Source organism: Cavia porcellus, unplaced genomic scaffold, assembly GCF_034190915.1.
Source record: "Cavia porcellus strain 051 isolate PalLab524CR breed Dunkin Hartley unplaced genomic scaffold, mCavPor4.1 scaffold_19, whole genome shotgun sequence".
In the NCBI taxonomy this organism is placed as follows: Eukaryota; Metazoa; Chordata; class Mammalia; order Rodentia; family Caviidae; genus Cavia; species Cavia porcellus.
Window position 1 is genome coordinate 37,353,160 of NW_026947502.1, and position 19,075 is coordinate 37,372,234.

At 36.6% G+C, this 19,075-nt stretch overlaps 1 long non-coding RNA gene across 2 annotated transcripts in view; it reads left to right on the forward strand.

The window, feature by feature from the left end:
• LOC134471642 (uncharacterized) overlaps window positions 1-19,075 on the forward strand; it is a 179,543-nt gene that overhangs the window by 89,193 nt on the left and 71,275 nt on the right. For both annotated transcript variants that reach the window (XR_010041150.1, XR_010041151.1), the window contains exon 4: window positions 12,157-12,189. This is a non-coding gene — a long non-coding RNA (uncharacterized LOC134471642). The remainder of the gene's footprint in view (window positions 1-12,156; window positions 12,190-19,075) is intronic.

The following is a 19,075-nucleotide window of genomic DNA, read 5'->3' on the forward strand; positions in this document are numbered from 1 at the left end:
CTAGCAATACTATTATTAACAGTTCGGAATGATATTAGTCTAGTCTCTTAAGTTCAATTTCAGCATATGTAAAGATAAGGACAGCTACTACAAAGAGAATGAGAGACATTATGGTAGTTATTATTGACTTCCCCAATGTCAGGTCTTGAAGACCTAAAAAGCCTTCATCATCCTGTAATGATTTGATTAGTTCTATAATATGCAGTATGTATTCAATGTGTGTGAAGATGGGGACAACTATTTGGAAGAAAACTAGAGACAATAAGAGAGACAGTGAAGAGCTCCAGTGGACTTGCTTTGAAATTCCTATTTCTTTAAATTGTTTCTTTATGAACTATTTCGTTCTGTTTTGATATGTTCAATCTTACCCTCTTTAAGATAAAAACAAGTGTGTAGGACTGAAACCATATTACTAAGGTTTTTTTTTTGATCGTTGAGCACAACTGTTGGCAGTGTCACTATTTGAATGTCACTTTGTATGCCTTAATTTTGTAACCTGAACAACTATTTCTAAGATGAAAATAATGTAGCTTATCAACTAGTGATTTCTTACTGTTTATTTTTCTGTAATTCTGTATTATTTCTACCCTTTTTACTGTGTTTTTGTTGTTTCTTTCTCTCTAAATAAATAAAAAAAACCCTGCAAAAAATTAGAAGAGAAGATCTTTATCTCAATCTGATAAAAGCCATCTATGACACACCAACAGACAACAGATGGTCAGAAAACTGAAATCTTTCACTCTAAAACCAAGAACAGGACAAAGATGTACACTATCACCTTTCTTATTCAATGTAATTCTGGAAACATTACCCACAGCAATTAGACAAGAAGGAGAAATAAAAGGAATAAGGATAGGAAATATATTAAATTATCATTATTTGTGGGCAATATGATACTCCGTTATGGAAAACAGGGCACGAGACTTTTTCAGATTATATAAGGAACCAAACATGCACAACTTGTGAGACAGAAAAAGCTTTTATTTGGGTAGCCTGCCTCAGAGAAACTCATGCTTTGTAACTTCTGAGCTGCAGAGACATTGTTTCAAAAGCAGTCCTAATCAGTTCCTAGAGCCTCCTACATTTCATTAAGCAGTGCACATTACAAAAGCTTTTATACTTAAACAAAATAGTTACTTCAATGTGACAGGTTTATAATTTTGGCCATCTGTCAACCTCAGTCAGGTAGGGTATCTAACAAAAGATGAGGGAGGGTGCCGCAAATTAGTGAGTGAAGTCCCATGGGGGTGGGGGGAGTGAAGGCTCTAGGACATCTACAAGTTAGACAGCAGTGAAAGTGGTATATTATCACATTAAAGTGAAGCCCAGGCAGGAGGACAGAGTGGGAGTGTGCTTCTCAGAGGGCAAAAACTGCTGCAATCCAAAAAGACAGAGAATCACACTCTAAAAGGGACCATTTTTTTTTTAACTTTAACTGCACATAGAAATACAGTTCTGGCAACAAAGGAAAGGCAAGGAGCATCACAATCCCTGACTTGAAGTTATGCTAAAAAGCTACTAAGATTAAAAAAAAAAAAAACCCAGCATGGTATTAGCAAAAAACAACAAACATACAAAAACAGAACAGAGGAGCAGTGGAACACATTAGAAAATGCAAAAACAACTCCAAACACACTTAGCCAGCTTACCTTTGACAAAGGGGCCAAATACCTTAACTGGAAGAGATACAGCTGCTTTAATATATAGGGCTGCAAAACTGACTTTCTACATGCCAGACACTAAAACTGGACCCTGTCTTTCATCAGGCACCAAATTAAAATCAAAGTAGATTAAAGACCTAAATATTAAAACAGAAGCACTAACTCTAACAGACGAAAAAATAGGTAGAAGATTTGAAAACATTGGTGTAAGCAAAGACTTTATGAATAAATACTCAATTGCCTATGAACGATCACAAAGAATCAACAATGGGGATATCATTTTATTAAAAATCTTTTCACCTCAAATTTATATACCAACAGAGTGAAGAAATAACCCAAAGTGTAGGGAAACATTTTGCCAGCTCTTCCTCAGAAAAGAACTAATCTCTCAAATATTTGAAGAACTAAAAAAAGTCAGACGCCCCCAAATTTAAAGGGCCAATCAAAAATGGGCACTTGAAATGAATAGTTAATTCTCAGATGAAGTGTAAATAGCAAATATATGAAAAAAATTTAACATTACTGTTAATTTGAGAGATGCAAATTAAAACAATGCTGATATTCCATCTCACTCCAGAATGAAAGGCTATTATAAAGAAATCAATTAATAACAAATGCTGTTAAGGCTAAGAGAAAAAAAAAATCTTTCCCACTGTTGATGGAAGCGCAGACTGATACAACCACCATGGACATCGGTGTGGATATTTTTCAGAAACTAAAACTGGAGGTACCATCAAACCCAGCTCTATCCATTTGGGTATCTTCCTGAAAGCATCATACCATCATGACATATGCACATCCATGTTTAAAGTGGCACATATTGTAATAGCTAAATGTTGGAAACAGCCGAAGTCTTCATCAGCTGATGAATGGCTAAAGAAGATGCAGTGTTTTTATTTAATACATTGAAGTAACACTCTACCATGAAGGGGGATACGTTTAAGATGTTTATACATAAATGAATGAACCTTGAGATCATACACAAGTGAAATACCCCAGACATGTATGTTTAAATACTGCATTGTTTCTCTGATGTGTGACACTGAGAGTATAAATAAGGACTAAAATGTATAAAAGGTATTAGGAAATGTGAAGAAAATATTCAAATGAGGAGCATAAGGGAGAGAGGAGGGGGAAGGAAGGAATGGAAAAGAAAATAAAAGAATAGAAGGAAAGAAATGGAAACTAAGTTTTTATAAATAAGAAGGTGAAGAGTTGAAAGGAGGTAGACAAATAGAAATAAAAGAAGAATCAAAATATATCATATATAGGTACAAATTCCCTAGGATGTTATTATAAATGTGTCTAAAATGTATCAATAAAGAAAAGAAAAATAGAAAAGGGGCAGGCCACCTACAGAAGAGGATACTAGCAACACCATCAGAGTTCCAAGGTTCTTGTGATTCTTGTTACAGAAGAGCATAGGGATAAGGGGAAACTGAAGACTTAAGTCTCAGTGCTGGGCAATTTGAGATCTCACCCCAGTTCTCCCCCTTTTCCATCTAGCATCCTGTCATTTGGTGACTTGCCAATTGTCACATCTTTTGTGGGTGGATTTGTCCTTGACTGAGAATATTTGGTTTTAGTAATATAAGAATAGCCACAAATGTCTATCACTTTTACAAATAATTTTAAAGTCAGGGTGAGGCAAGAATTGATAATGTCTTATGTAAAGGAAAACATTCTGAGGTTTTAGACTGCTTTGCTGCTACAAGTTCTGAAGTACTGGACACCATGTTTGAATAGATAGCTAAAAATACTTTGCACTGAGATGGTTTAGTATGTACTATGCCCATGTGTTTTTTGTTACATTAATCTCCCAGCAAAAATAATTTACAATCATCACATCTATTTTTAACTTAAGATAAACTGCTGCAGAAGTAAAGAGAAATGTGGAGCTACATACTGTCCTATGTTCTTTAATGACTTTTTTTTCTTCTTTTTGCTTTTTTTTTTTTTGTTTTTTTTTTTTTTTGGTACCAGAGATTGAACTCACGACCCCACATTTCCCAAGCGGGCAATTACGCCACTGAGCTAAACCCCTGGCTTACTGGTCCTGTGTTCTAATACATGTTTTAATATGTAGACTACAAGAGCTTACAATACTGAAACCATCAATATTTACCTGTGTTTTTGGCTTGCCATTGATTGCAGACCTCACTTGTCTGTGCTGGACATTTTTTCTTCAGTAATTCCTACTCTAAACACCTAAAATGTCAAAATTTAGGGCACTCACCAAAAGCAATTCTGAGATATTGACAAAGAAAAAAGGATGCAGTAAGAAGCTATCTGGCCAGAGAATCTTTTTTTCAAGGTGGCAGGGTCTATGACCGTGTGATCATCAATATGCCTGTAAAAAGCAAAGCAAAGGTTGGTTACAGAAATTTGTATTAAGATATCAACTCATTTGGGAAATTCTGGATATAGAATAGTTTCACATTTTTGTCAGAAAATTCTTGAATGTTTGTTTTCTAGAGCCTATCAATTTCAATTTTGTTTTCTGTTACCGATACCTAAATCCAGAGCTGCTAACAGGGCATTTTAAGTAAGAAAGTCTATTGATATCTTTTTTAAATTAAATACTTACACAATTAAAAGAAACCAAGATAAGGGTGGAAGAAGACAGAATGGTCAGCAGTAGAGGAAGAGTTTCTGTGAAAGCTGCCATCCAGTCAGTGAAACACAGCAACATGAAGAATACAAGAAGGAGCAAAGTGGGTGCTCTGAACCCAGGAAGAATCTGAAGTGTGAACTGAAGCTTATGGAAAGAGTGAACAGAGAATCTTCAATAAAGAAGGAGGTACAAACAGGAAACTCTCTAACACCGAAATTAGGGACACCACATTGTTCACAGTAGCCTCCAACAAACCAAAATATTGGGAATCAGTCTAACAAATGAGGTAAATAATCTACATATTGAAAATTATAGTACTTTGAAAAAGAAGATCAAAGAGCATGTCATAAAATGGAGAGATATCCTTTGTTCAAGGATAGGAAGGACCAACATTGTGAAAATAGTAATGCACCCAAAATTATTATACAGGCTTAATGCAATCCCAGTCAAAATACCATTAACTTACCTTATGTATTTAGAGAAAACATTTCTAAAATTCTTCTGGAAACAAAAGACACCTAGAATAGCAAACGTATTCCTGGGCAACAAAGGCAAAGCTGAAGGCATTTCAATCACTGACTTGAAATTATACCACAAAGCTACAGTGATAAAATCAGCACGGTACTGGGAAAAAAACCCCAGAGCTGAGGACTAGTGAAACACACTAGAAGATGCAGACACTTATCTATCTTATCTTTGACAGAAAAGGCAAGAAGAAAGCCTCTTTAATAAATGGTACTAGAAAAAAAGTGACTTTCCATATACTGAAGATTCAAACTATACACATACCTAACACCTTGTACTAAAGTAAAAATAGATTGAAGATCTAAGTATTAAAATAGAAACACTAAATCTACTTAAAAACAAGGTAGGAAGAAATCTTGAAGATGTAGGTGGAGGCAGACAGTTCATAAACAAAACACAATCTGTACTGGAAGTGCTTCAAAGAATCAACAACTGGGACTTCCTCTTATTAAAAATTTTTTGCACATTGAAAGAAATCACCAATAAGAGTGAAAATACAACCCACAGAGTAAAAAAAAATTAGACACCTGTCCCTCAGACAAAGGACTTCTATCAAGAATTTATGAAGAATTGAAAAACATTGGATCTCCCAAATTCAAGGACCCAATCCAAAAATGGACAGCTGAGATGAATATACCCTTCTCAAATGAAAAAAATACAAACAACAACTAAATTTATGAAGAAACATTCAATATCACTGATTTTTCAAGACATGCAAATTAAAACAATACTGAGTCAGAATGGCTACCATTTAGAAATCAACCAATGACAAACGCTGGAAGGGCTGTGGAGGAAAAGGAGTGCTGCTGGTGGGAGTGTAGAGTGGTGCAGCCACTGTGGAGACCAGTATGGAAATTCCTCAAAAAATTAGAATAGGATGCCCCTTTCAACCCAGTTATCCTCTTCTGGATATCTTCCCAGAAGAATTAAAAGTACTGTATCACAATGATATATGTGTACCATGTTTATAGCTAGATTTGGGAAACAACCCAAATGCCCATCAACCAAGGAATGGATAAAAAATATGTGGTCTTTTTATACAATGAAATACTACTCAGCCATAAAGAAGAATATACTGGAGACTTTTATAGGTAAATGGGTGCAACTCGAGACCATACTCATAAATGAAATAAAGCAGTCACCATAGTACGAGAAGCTGAAATGGTAAAATTCAAAATATACAACAGATATCACAAAATGGGAAGAAACTGTTCAAAGGGAAAAAGAAAACATGAATAGAGCAAAGGAGTTAAGAGGGAAGAGAAAAGCAGTAAAATTATATATATATGATAGGAGATTTATACTAATTTCTCTTGGAAAGGAAAGATTTGTGTTAATATTATTTGGACAACTAAATGCCTATATTTTGTACTCTGAGTAATTAAAGATAACAATACACAATATATTAATGATTGTTACCCTCCTATAATCTTGTTTTTGTCTGCTTAGTATGATGCTGCTTGCTGGTTTGTCATACATGGCTTTTATCATATTGAAAAACCACGTATTCCAACTTTCTGTAAGGTCTTTTTTGTTAAATCTTGGACAAGTGTTGGAATTTATCAAAGCCTTTTCTGCATCTATTGAGATGATCATGTAATTTTTATCTTTGGCTTTGTTGATGTGATATATTACATTTATTTGATTTGTATATTTTGAACCATTCTTGTATTCATGACGTGAATTCCTCTTGATCATGGTGTATAATCTTTTTGATTCTTTGTTGCATTGTGTTTGCTAGTAATTTATTGAGAATTTTCCATTGAGGTTCATTAGAGTGTCTGACCTATTTTTGGTTGGGTCTTTCTCTGTTTTTTGTATCAGTGTATTACTCGCCTCCAGGAATGAATTAGGGAGAATTTCTTCCTTTTCAATTTCATTAAAGTGTGTGAGGAGTAATAGCATTAAATTTTCTCTAAATTTCTTGTAGAATTCAGGCATGAATCTATCAGGATCTAGAATTTTATTTGATGATGTGTTTAATTACATTTTCAATTTCAGCAATTTTATATCTTCTTTTCAATTTCAAAAATTTTATATCTTCTTGATTGGTAATTCATAAAATTTTTATATCTTCTTGATTGGTAATTCCTGTGTTTCTAGGAATCCATCCATTTCCTCTGTATTTTCCAGACTATGTGAGTAAAGATTTTCAAAGTAGGTGTTGATGATCTTCTGAATTTCCACAAAATCTACAGTAATTTCACCCTTTTCATTCCGCATTGCATGAATTTGAGCTTTGTCTCTCCTTTTCTTGATGAGGTTGGCTAGAGGTTTATCAATTTTGTTTATTCTTTCAAAGAACCAACTCTTTGATTAATTATTTGTATTGCTTTCTTAGTCTCAATTACATTAATTTCTGCTCTGATCTTCAGAATTTTCTCTCTTGTATAGGCTTTGGGCTTGACTTGTTCTTTTTTTTCTAGAAGCTTGAGGTGCAGCATTAGGTTGCTTATTCGTGCTCATTCTGTTTTCCTGATGTGAAATTCATTGCTATGTATTTACCTCTTAGAACCACTTTCACTGTGCCCCATAAGTTTTGGTATGCTGTATCTGCATTTTCATTGAATTGCAGATGTTTAATTTCTTTTTAAATTTTGTCTGTAACCCATTGGTTGTTCAGAAGGATGTTATTTAATGTCCATATGTTTATGTAGGTTTTGCAGTTTCTTTAGCCATTAATTTCCAATTTCATTGCATGGAATAATTACAATTCCTTTGCATTTACTTAAGCATATTCAATGGGCTAGTATATGGTCTGTTTTAGAGAGTGTCCCATTTGCAATTGAGAAGTATGTGCATTCTGATGTTGGTTTGAACACTGTAAATGGCCAATAAGTACATTTGGTCACATGTTTGATTGAGTTCTGTTATTTCTTTGCTGATTTTTTGTCTAGTTGATGTATTTCTTTGTGACAACAGTTTATTAAGGTCCCATATAGCAATTGTTTTATTGCTTATTTGATTTTTAATATCTGTTAATATTTGTTTTATATAATTAGGTGCTCTCATATTTGGTGCCTATATATTTATGATTAGTATATCTCCCTCTTGAATTTTTCCCCTAACATGTATATAGTGACCTTCTTTATCTCTTTTGATCATTTTTAGTTTGAAGTGCATATTATCTGCAAACAAAATAGCTACATGTTTTCTTCTAGATTTTTGTTGTATGGAAGATTATTTTCCATCCTTTGACTTTCAGTCTATGAGTTTCTTTTTGAGTTAGATATGTTCCTTGTATAAAGCATAATGTTGGATTTTGTTTCTTGACCCATTCTGCCAATCTGTTTGTTTTGATTGGTGAATTGAGGACACTTACATTGATGATGATAGCTGATATGTATTGGCTTATCTTTATCATTTTATTTTCCTGATGTTTGTTCACAGCTCTCCCCCTTTGTTTAATCACTTGCCCTGCCAGGTGGTTTGTTTCTGTTGTTGTTCTTAGAATTGTGATTGTTTTTTTCTTTGTCTGGAATTTCTTTTAGTTCTTTATGTAGTGTTGGTTTGATGGATATGAATCTCTTCAGTTCTTTGTCATAAAAGGATCTTACATCTCTATTAATTTTGAAAAATAGTTTTGCAAGGTACATCAATCTGAGTCAGAAATTGTTTTGTTTCAGGACTTGAAATAGTTTACTTCAAGACCCTCATGACCTGAGGGTTGATGTTGAAAAGTTGACCATTATTCTGATTGACTTTCCTTTGCAGATGATCTTTATAGGTGACCTGTTTTCTTTCTCTAATTTTAATATTCCCTTGTGCTGAATTTCTGAGACCTTGATTATCATTTTTCTGGAGATTTATTTATGACTTTTTAGAGGGCTATATGCCTCACTTATCTGTATGTTAGATTTTGTTCCCAAATTTGAGAAATTTTCTTCTATTATTTCTGCAAATATTTTTGTCATTTATGTTGACTACTGCTATTTATTGATACTTACAAAAGTTATACTGTTTTTGTTTGTGTTATCTTAGAACTGTTTAATTACTATTTCATGATCCTTTGTTATTTTTAAGAGATCTTTCCTTTCATATCACTATCTGTGATCCTGTCTTCAAGGTCTGAAAGTCTATCTTTGCCTGTGTTCACATGCTTTTGCCAGCTTTCAATGGATTTTTTAACTGCCTATCTCTTTGAATGTTTCATGCATTCTATTTCTTTCCTATATTGTTCATTCAAGTTTGCATCATCTTCTTATGCTCCTGTATTTTTAAATCTATATCTTCTTTGGGTATACTGATCAATTTCTTCATTAACAGTGTCATTTCCTTTTTTTTTAACCTGAGAGATTTCCTCTATAGCCTGAACTGATTTCCTCTATAGCCTGATAATTATTTTCTTTACTTCAGTTGCTATGTTTATAGCATTTTCAGAAGTGTGTTTTGCATTTTCTTTTATGGTGATGTCTCCTGTACTTGTTCTGGATAGGCTGGAGATCTGAGATTGCATTCTGCTTTTTTGTCTTATCATTTTCACTTGTTGGTTCATATTTTGGTCTTTTCTATAGCACCAGTCTTGGCTGCCCATTGTGTACATTTTAATTGGAGTTCTACTGTTTGACTGACATTCACCCAGTTGCTGAGTACCACAATCTAAGAGAGGGGCAAGTCACCTGAATTCTTCCTGCAGGTCCAGTTGGGTGCGTCCTGGATTCTTCCTAGGCTGAGTAGCCTATGAGTATTGATGTGTATCAACCCTTGGCTTGTAACAGTACAAATGTTACTATGGCTTCAGATTTTTCCCAGGCTACTAAACCCACCTGTCCATGGTATGTGCCCCAGCTGGGGCCCTACTATGTCACTGGAGGCTTCTCTAGCATCCTTTGTATAGTAGAAGGGGGACACCAGCACTCTGTCAAACTCAGCCAAGTTCTGCCAGGTGGAAGTAGGGCTTACCTGTGTTCTTATTAGTCCACTGGGTTGGGGGAGGTCTCAGTGGTGCTCTTGCAAGCCTGCTGAACTCCTGTAAGTGGGAGAAGGAGTCACCCATACTTTCACCAACCTACTGAGGTCCTCCAGGTGGAAGAGGTTACTGGCACTCAAGCAGGCCTGATGAGGTCTGGGTGGGGGGAATACACACGCGTACTTTTGCCAGTCCACTGAGATCATCTGAATGGTTAAGAGTGGGTCACTGGGTCTCTCGTGGGCCCACCAAACTCCTCGCTTTTCACCAATATAAAGAGGAGCAACAGTTTCCTTCCAGTTTTCACCTTTGTCCCCATTGCAGTTAGGATCCCAAGGTGCAGACCTTGGCCAAAGCTCTGGGAGAACAGATTCAAAACTATAGTGTAAAAGTGCATTCATTTAACTCAAAATGTCTCAAGTTTATCCTTTTTTATAGCAAAGTAGTGCTCCCATGTATATCTAAACCACATTTTCTTTACCTCTTCATCCATTGATAGGCATTTTGGCTGTTTCTAAGATTTAGTGATTATACATTGTGCTGCTAAAAATATAGGTGTGCATATATCCTGTTTAAAATGATGAGTTTTACTGTTTTCAGAAGGTACGAGAAGAGGAATACCTGAGTACTTTTAGTTTCTTTGAGCAGTAATCATAGTGGTTTTCATACTGGTTATATCAACTTACATTCCCACCAAGAGTGGCATACAAGGAAAAAGAACTGATCACAGCAACTATATCACCTTGGCTCAAGTAGTATTAATCAGTAAGAACATTCACATCCAGCACAGTGTATTAGAAAATGACACACTGTTATAACTCTTAATTTGCTACCTTTAACCACAAGTGGAAGACTTATATAAGAAAATCTAAAGCAAATCAGAATATGGTTGCAGCAAATATCCCCATGGTACAGTGATTTTACATTCAGGGGAGAAAATTTTAAAGTTTAAGAGCACAAAAGAGAAACAAAATAGGAGAAAGAGAGTGAAAGCAAACCTGAAAGAGTATCTTAACTTTGGGAAACTGGTGAAGAAGACAGAAAAAAAAAAAGAAAATTTAAATAAAAATAAAAAGTAAAAACAACATTCATACTCATAAATAAGCAAAAACAATCAAGGAAAAAGAAAAAAATGGAATTTTTCTGCAACATTAAGTTTGTGGTTATCTTCTGCGGTCTATAGTTTTGTGTAAAGTCCAATTCAGAGTATGTCTTTGCTGTCACCAGTAACAAAGGAGCCAGAGTCCCAATCTGTGAAAGATGATCCCAGAAAGCCTGCAGTAGGATTAGAATGGGCCAATAATTCTGGTGCTTTCAACTCCATTGAAGTTAAGGTTGATCCTACACTCTGGTTGTAGAATTGGGGCCTGAGCTTTTCAGTTTACAACACTCTGTGTGTCTCTTGCCAGCCAGACCATGAGTCTCTAATCTGGGATGCCTCACATGGTTTTACATCACTCATTAGGAACTCTGAGATAAATCCAGGCCACAGCTGCTCTGATCCTTGATTCAGTTTGCCTCTCCCTAAAATAACTTCTGGACAAGATTTAGAGGATACTTAGAAAGGAGTTGATAATCAGCTGTTGTATCTCACAGCATCTACTGCTCCATTATACTGGTGAGTTTCTACCTTGAGCCCTTTATAGGCACCCATCCTCACTGTGTCTCTGTAGATTTGAGCCTCCTCTCATGCTGCAAAGAGAAAGTGCAGCTTGCCGTCTCTTTTTTCTGCACTGAGGTCTGTCACTTCTCTTTCCCTATGGTCTCCAATTCTCCCATTAGAGCCTTCCTGGGTCCCAGGGACCCAACTCCATCCCCAAGTTGTTATACTTCATTCTCTGTATTTCAGATTGCTGCTATTGTTTACTACCCTTCCATCTTCCCAGAAATCTTATGATTTCAGAGGTTATTTCTTATAGAGCACATTGGACTATTGTATGCTAAGATACCTTCCAAAGCTAGCATTCTTTGGGTGAATATATATGGTAACTCAATCAGTGACATTTGTGAAGTGCCTCTTTGCATGTGATAGTTTGCTAACATAATTAGATTGCTGGAAATGTGATTTGGGCCTCTGATTGTCTATACTCTAATAAATTAATGATGTGCTGATACTAATGACATTTGAGCATCAATATCATAGTAATTTCATTTATAAAATTAAAGGAAAATAACTTTGTATCTATAATGACTAATGCATTGTATCAACTTGAGAAGTTTAGAAGTTTGAGAAAGTGACTCATCAAAGGGCCAGGGTTCTCACTTTGTAAACATCCTGAGCTATGCAAGAGAAGGGCATGAAGATGGTGTGGGTGGGTAGCCTGCTTACAATACAAGGGAGGAAAAATGGCTTACTTTCTTTCCTTTTGCTTTTGTTGCTTTTACTGTTCTTCCCCGGCCTTGAACTGCTGCCATGCCATGCTGTGCCATGCCACCCTGCTTTGAAGTGAGCTGACTGTTGACTGAAACCTCCACAAACTGTGAGCTAAGTAAAATTTTCTTTTCTTAATTTTAGGTGTCAGGTATTTTGTCTCAGCAACAAGAGAAAATTAAGACAAAATTTGGTACCAGAGAAGTAGGGTGGTTGCTGTGACTATAACTGACCATACGGTTCAAGAGCCTTTTGGGATGGCTTATGGGAAAAGCTTGGAAAGGGTCAAAGATGTCACCTGAAAGAGTAGAGCTGGAATGCCTTAGCTTGTTCTGTATGGGAGATTCTGGTCAGAGCTCAGAAAACAAGTAAGGACCAGTTTCAGGAGGTTTCTGCTGGGAAGAAGAACCACGTTGGCTGCTGGAACCCAGATATATCTTATGGCTTGGCAGAAAGTTCATCTGCATTTTGCTCATTCTTATGGGTTATTAAACTTGTTTTATAATGTTCTAGATGTGAAAGGGTATGAATAAGCATGTCTTTGTGTCTAGAAACCCATTTTAAAAAATGTGTCTCATTGCCAAGTAGACAAGAGATGGATTGTAATGATTGATACATTGTATCAACTTGAGAAGTTTGGAAGTTTAATAAAATAATTCAGAAAACATCCAGGGTCCTCACTTTTCACATGCCTTGAGCCCGTGCTAGAGGAAGACATGGAGATGTTGTGGGCAGGTAACCAGCTTACAATAGAAGGGAGAAAAAGGGGCTTGATCCCCGTTTTACTATTGCTATTTTTGCTGTGTTCTGTCGCTTTGAATTATTAACCCTGTGCCATGCCACCCTGCCTTGAATCCAGCTGATTATGGACTGAAACCTCCACAAACTGTGAGCTAAATAAACCTTTCCTTCCTTAATTTAGAGTGTTGGGTATTTTGTCTCAGCAATGAGAGAAGAATAACTGAGACAGAATCTAAAAGTATTGATCAGTGTATTTAGGAGTTGTTACAGTTTTGATCTGCAAAATCCTCTAAAAGCCCACATGGGAAAAGTATTGTTACTAGGTTGTGGTGCTACTGGGAGACAGAAGAATCTTTAAAAGGTGGGACCTAGAAGAAGGAAGTTAGATCACAAGAGGAATGCCCTTAAAGGTAATACTGGAACCTTTGCTGCTCAGCAATCACTCAGAGCAACATTGCCCTACCACACACTATTCACCATGTTGTTTAGTCTCCTCATGGGGTCAAAGGTAAGAGGTCAAATGACTGTAGAACTAAAATAAACCTCTCCTTTTTTATAAGTTATTTATTGTAGTATTTTATCATGGTAATACAGCTAACACCATAGTATAGGATGCTTTTTCCTAAAATCATATCAATTTTGTCATTTATCAATACTATAATTTACCAATATGCCCTGTTCAGTTTTTGTTTTCTGTTTTTAGCAAAGGAAGAATGAAAATTAATTTTATGTGCTAGTAGCTTGGCTATAGTACACAGGTATTTACTCAATAGTAATCTAGATGCTACTATAAAGGTATTTTTGTAGATGTGATTAACATTTACAATCATTTGTCTTTAAGTAAAAGAGTTCACTTCCACTTTCACTCCCCCATTTATTGTACATTTTGGAACCCACTACTGCTTTTTTTCTGTTTCCATGTCACATGGAACATTGTTTTCTCTCTGACTTTCAGTCTATGAATTTCCTTTTGAGTTAATGTATTGCTTGTATACAGCATATTGATGGATTTTTTTGTTGGCTCATATGGCCTGTGTTTCTTTTTATTGATGGATTGAGGCCATCTACATTAATGGTTAAGGCCAGCATGCACCGGGTTATCCACACCACGTTTTTTTCTTGCCATTGGATCCTTACTTTTCCCCTTCATTCAGTTGTCTTTCTAACTTGGTGATCCCCCTCTGCTACTGTTCCTGAAATCACGGTAATCTTTATGTCTCTCTAGAATGTCCTTCAGTACTCTTTGTAGATTTGGTTTAGTCGTCATGAATTCCTTCAGTTGTGCTTTGTTATGAAAGTATCTTGTTTCTCCAGTATTTTGAAAGATAGTTTTTCAAGGTACATCAATCTGGGTTGGAAGTTATTTTCCATCAGGACTTGACACACTTCACTCCAAACTCTTGTTGACTTGATGGTTTGTATTGAGAAGCCTGTCATGATTTGGATGAGTTTTCCTTTATAGGTGATGTGTTTCTTTTCCTTAACAACTTTTAATATTCTGTTCCTGTGCTGAATTTCTGGGATCTTGATTATTGTATGTCTGAGTGTAGATTTATTTTGGTTATGGCTATTTGGAGCTCTACATGTCTAATGTGTCTGTAAGTTGGGTCTTTTTCCAATGCTTGGTAAGTTCTCTGCTGGTACTTTTGTAATTAGTCTCTTTAAGTCATTTGTGTTTGACTCATACTTTTTCACTGACTCACACACTCAAATTTTGTGTGTGTGTCATCTTGCAACCATTGAACTGTTATTTCCTGGTTTTGTTATTTTTAAGAGATCTCTCCCTTTATGATTTGTAGCTGCCACCCTGTCTTCAAGGTCTGAAGACCTATCTTTAGTTTAATTCAAGAAATTTTGCCAGCTTTCCGTGGACTTTTTAATTTCCTGGCTATCTCTTTGAGTCTATTTCACGTACTTCAGTTCTTCTTTATGTTGTTCATTCAAGGCTTCCTTTATTCTCCAATGCACCTCTGTTTTATGAATCTATGTCTTTAGAAATGCTCAGTAACCCTTTTATTGTTTGTAATTTCTTCTTTTATCTGAGATATTATTTCTGATCTGATTTCTTTTACAGCCTCATGAAGTAGTTTCTTTACTTCAGTTTCCAACATCTCACAGATTTCAGATGTGGACTTCTCTTTCCTTGCAGGTTCTTATCTTCTGGATTTGTTTGTTTGGGCTGGAGGCCAGAAACTGCCTTTTGTTCTTTCTTGACATTTTCCTGTGATCCTCTAGAAAAGTGGGTAGAAAAGTAGAAAAGTGGGAAAAGGCACTTCCCACACTGGCTACCCATACACAGTGTAGAGGGATGGGTCAGGCTCCTGAGTTCTCCTAATCCACATTCCCCCAAAGGTGGTGGAGTGCAGGGTGGGCTTCTTCAGACAGCTTCTCCAAAGCATGGCTGGCTGCTTTTCCCTGCCCATGGAAAGTGGTTACCCATGGGAGAGTCGTGATGGTGGCCAGCATGCAGGCAGGGTTTGACTGGCTTCTTTCCGTACATATTTTTGATTTAAGATTATATCATGAGCCAGGCATGAGAGCATGTAATTTTCTGAATCTATTTCTTTTTATTGTGTTTTAAAGAGGATAAAACAGAATAAAACCAATTAAAAAATAGTGTAAGAGATGCAGGACTGCAAAACATTACAAAATCAACAACAGTTACCATAATGCCTCTTTTTGTCTTCCAAATAGCTGCAGATAACCTCAGACATAGTGAAAATCAAACAGAACAGAAGAGAATAGAAACAATAAACACAAAACAACAAATGCAATGAAGGACTTCAAAACAAGACAATAGTAAATCCAAAATGGCTACCATAATATGTCTTGCTATCTTTGAAATAGCTGCTCATGTCTTTGGATTTGACATCATCAAACAACACAAAAGAGAATAAAACTTAACCCAACAAAACAATAGAAATGATATAGGACCTCAAAACAAGACCATAGGGAATCAACAATGGCTATCACCCTCAGAAGGAGATCTTCCCCAGATGTTACACTGTGTACTGCCATCCTCTGAATCTATCAGACCACTGGCCCTTGATCTGCAATGTCAGTAAAACAGCAAAGCCCCACAGGCACTCAGTTGCATCTCACCTTTATTGCTATCATCACAGTGCCTGTGTTTCTCCAGATAAGGCAGTCACTTATGGCATTGGGGGATGGGGTGGAGACTGGCACTTCTTGTGTGCCAACCTGATCCAGTCCGCGGATCAATCCGTGGGGTGTACCTGGAGGGGGAACGGGGATTAAATAAACACATGGGGGAGACAGAGAGAGAGACTGAGGCAAGTTGAGAGAGTCCAATCAAGCCCCGTTTATTCCAGAAGTGATTACATCTTTTATAGGCCAAGGGCAGGCTGGTGGGACAGGAAGAGGCTACGGGGATGAATACAACAGGGTCATCGTCACATCTGGGTATGTGACGTAAGCAGGAGAGGATTATGGTTAATGTAGGCAGATGCATTGTGCCCATAGGAGAGAGAGGCAGGGAGGCAGCAATGGGGCTGTCGCGCACCTCCCTACACCAACCGATGTGCTGGAAGGGATTGAGGGATCTGGCTGTTCCAGTCTGGCAGTGGCCCTTGCATAGTGCTGGTTCTTAGACTGGGCTTGCTTCATGGTGTGGCCTTCTCCCTTCTACCCCTGGTCTGCAAATGGTGCTGACTCACAGGGAGAAGCTAGGGTCTGGCTGTTTCAGTCTTGCAGTGGCTCACAGGTGGTGCTGGTTCCCAGACTCTCTGAGTCAATTTCTTGAAATAAATCTTGGTCTGTTTAAATCTATATATCTACCCTATTGCATTTATTTCTCTGGAAAACACTGACTATAGAGGAATAGATTTGAATAAAATTTGGCTGAGACGAAGGGAATGGTCTTTACCAGTAGAAAATCTTTCCCTATGGAGGATTAACTAGCATCATTTAAGGACCATCTCCATTAACTTGACCTCATAGTAGCACCGTGTTGTATCATAAAGATCCAGAGTATTAGAGCCTAGGCCAAGTTATTCATTTTTAATGAAACAATTTATTCTTTAAGTTATGCAAGGTCAGAATATGAAAACTCAGAGAGGCCATTATTTATCAAATAGAGCTTTCTTTGTTGTGGTTTTCAATTTCATATTGACCACACATGTATTCCAGTGACAGATGAGGCTGTTGGATGTATCATGTGCCAACGAGTGGGTTTCTATTCTATATTAGGCTTCTATCTTCTATTCAGAGATTAATTGCTATAGAGAAATTAGTAATCCAAAATCAGCAGGAAAGAACTGAAAAAAACAAATTTCTTTTAAAATCATAACCAGCCTTAATCACAACATAGTTTTGGTTTGTTATAGAGGCCACATGTGTGTGTGTGTGTGTGTGTGTGTGTGTGTGTGTGTGTGTGTGTGTTTTATTGGAAATTAAGCTCAGAGGTGCTTTACTTCTGAGCTACATACCCAGATTTATTTATTTATTTATTTATTGATTGATTGATTGACTGATTGATTGAAGAGGTCTTGCTAAGTTTCCAAGATGGGACTCCAAGTTCTGATCTATCTGACTTAACCTCCCAAGAAGCTGGAGTTATAGGGTCACAGAACCATGCTGAATGGCACATCTGTTCTTGTTCTAACCATCAACACTGCTGAAAATGTTATTTTCTTAGTTCTTGGTGGGAGTGCCTTTTCAAATTCATATTTATGTATATTCACAATTTTTATATAAATAAGATTTCTTAGAAGAATTTTCTTACAACACTAACATCATCTACACCTAATGCACACAGAAAAAGAGGCAATAGTAAGTTAAATGATTTTCCTAGGAACAGTTAAAAAGGCTAGCGGTGGATCTGTATTTCTCAAATGGTTCCTCCTCATATCCACTAGCTAGATGCTTCATTTGTAGCATGTTTTGTTTCTGTTGTTTTATGAATAGCACTTAATTGCAAACAACTAAGAAAAAAGCTATTTGCAATTTACATACCCATGTGCTATATACTTTCCATGTATTCATTTTCCAGATCTACATAAGAACTTGAAAACAATTACAAGAATGTGTTCCTGCATCATTATCTTCTAGGATTCTGGTTCTGCTAGCTTGAATATCAGCTGCTACAAAAGATTCTTTATATGGGACACACTGTCCTTTTCAGGGCCTACAAGTACAATCCTGCACACTGTTAGGAATTACCACATAGAACTAGCATGAGTGAAAACAAGTTGCCCAACATTGTTTGTATTGTTGTGCCTGTAGTGATTTGGGTATACACTTTAACAGAAAAAAGTCTGAAAAGATACTGCAAAAGCTATCTGTGTTTTTTTTTTAACTGAAATGCTGATATAGGGAACTGAATGGAAACAATTTATTTTTAAATTCTATCTCAAAAACTCTGGAGGACTACTTGTGTGACCCTTCTTAAATAAAGAGCAATTTTCTCTATTTTGGCTAAACTTGGCCTTATTTCCATGTAATGATGTGTACAGAGCTGGCTAGGACTTATCCTTATTCCTTCAATTGACTTTTAAGCATTGCAAATCAGTCTAGCCAAGGTGCTGATGTGTAATCACTGAAGGAAGGTGACAAGTCAGTGTTGCCCTGCTGTGTAGCTCTCCCAAAGCATGTGTCAGTCAGTGGGAGAGAGAGCCATACTCCTCACTGTTGGCTGGGATCAAGCCTCAAGAAAGAGCCTATGACTTCCAGTGGCATAAAAGATTATATATCAGAGCTAAAACATGGACCTCAAAATATTAGATAATCCCTCAAATTGTGCTATGCAGCTTACTCTTGCTGGATATCCTTCTCTCTGCATGATTTCAGGCCTCTTGCTCAGTCCAGCTCATAGCATCCATGCACTTCCCATAACACACAATCATCTTCCTCAAGCCACTCCCTTCTACACAAATGAATAAAACCTGGATTTGGTTCTGGGCTGAGACCTTTCTTCCGGGTAACCACCACCCTTCCTAGACTTAGGACCCCTTTGGCTCCCCACAACTATAAATATTGGCTTCTTTTTCTCTCACTGTGGGTAACACTAGAAGTAGTAGTTTGGAATTAACTCACTAGAATTCCAATAATTGTTCCATGGGATTATAAATATAAAATTCCTGCACCTTCATGAGGTTTACGAAAAAAAAAAAAAGCTTGGGGATAACTAATACTCTTCAAAAGTGTTCTAATGAATACTCTTGGAAAGTGTCAAGGTCTCAGATTTAAGGAAAAACCAAAGTACTGTGACAAATTGGATAAGATTGAGGAAAAAT